Source organism: Tachyglossus aculeatus, chromosome 10 (genome assembly GCF_015852505.1).
Source record: "Tachyglossus aculeatus isolate mTacAcu1 chromosome 10, mTacAcu1.pri, whole genome shotgun sequence".
NCBI lineage: Eukaryota > Metazoa > Chordata > Mammalia > Monotremata > Tachyglossidae > Tachyglossus > Tachyglossus aculeatus.
The window spans coordinates 20,116,018-20,117,456 of record NC_052075.1 but is presented as its reverse complement, the minus strand read 5'-3'; the positions used below and the strand labels follow the sequence as shown (position 1 = coordinate 20,117,456).

Below are 1,439 nucleotides of genomic sequence, written 5' to 3'. Positions count from 1 at the left end.
GAAGAGGAGGAGGAGGAGGAGTGTAGTATTTATTGAGTACCCTCTTGGTTCAGTGGACTATGCTAGGTGCTTAGGAGGTTGTTGTTTTTGTCTTATGCTGTCGAGTCATGTCCGACCCATAGCAATGCCATGGACACATCTTGCCCAGAATGCTCCACCTCCACCTGCAATTGTTCTGGTAGTGGATACATATAATTTCCTTGGTAAAATTATGGAAGCAGTTTACCATTGCCTCCTTAATTAATAATAATAATGGCATTTATTAAGCACTTACTATGTGCAAAGCACTATTCTAAGCACTGGGGAGGTTACAAGGTGATCAGGTTGTCCCATGGTGGGGGCTCACAGTCTTAATCCCCATTTCACAGATGAGGTCACTGAGGCACAGAGAAGTTAAGTGACTTGCCCAAAGTCACACAGCAACAATTGGCAGAGCGGGGATTTGAACCCATGACCTCTGACTTTAAAGCCCGTGCTCTTTCCACTAAGCCACGCTGCTTCTCACGCAGGAGCCACCCTGCTCCTTCCTCACAGTTAACCTGAGTCTCCGCTCTCCATTCTCTTCCATGCTGCTGCTGCCCAGCACAGGTGAGTTTTGACTTGTAGCAGATTGCCTTCCACTTGCTAGCCTCTGCCCAAGCTAGGAATGGAATGGATATGCCTCTGCTTGACTCTCCCTCCCATTGTTGAGACTGGTAGAGTACTGGTAACTCTCCAGGTGCAACCCTGAGAGGGCTTAGGAGGTACAAAATAAAAAAGTGATACTTTATCTACCCAAAGGGAGCTTACATTCTAGCAGAGGAGACAAACTGAAAAATATTAACAGTTAGAAAGGCCAAAAATAAATAAATTTTTCATTATATTTATATGATATATACCAATCATATATTCATATATGTGATTGCTAAGCAGGATTCCCAAGCACTAGTGTTGGCCAAAGGGATGATATGACCCTGGAGGAAGTTTGTTGGAGGAGGTGGGTTTTGGGAGGGAGTCGAATGTGGTCTGTCTGGTGTGGAGAGGTAGTGAGAGCCAAGCTGAGGGAAGGGTGTGAGCAAGAGTGAAGGGTGACTAGAAGGTTGGCTTGGGAAGAGCAGAGCCAGAGAATTAGGGAAAAGTGGGAGAAGCAAGCAGATAGGCGAGGAACGGCCAAATGGTGGGGAGCCTTGAAGCCAAATGTGGGGAGTTTTGTTTGTGACAAGAGAAGAGGAAAGACATGGACTGAGGGATGCTTCAGGAGATCAATTAATCGATAGTATTTATTGAGCGCTTACAGTATGCATAACACTGGACTGAGTGGCTGGGCAAGTATGATAAACAGAAGATGATGCATGCTGTAGCAGGTACTCAGCTCATTTATCCACTTATTCAATCATATTTACTGAGCACCTACTGTGTGCAAAACTGTACTAAGCATTTGGGAGAGTACAATATAACAA

The 1,439-nt window shown here is 45.0% G+C and overlaps 1 non-coding gene across 1 annotated transcript; it reads right to left on the bottom strand.

The window, feature by feature from the left end:
* Positions 1-598: 598 nt before the first annotated feature.
* On the bottom strand, positions 599-736 carry LOC119933938. Its single transcript, XR_005452805.1, has one exon. It is a non-coding gene; the product is annotated as a small nucleolar RNA SNORA7 (small nucleolar RNA).
* Positions 737-1,439: the final 703 nt, after the last annotated feature.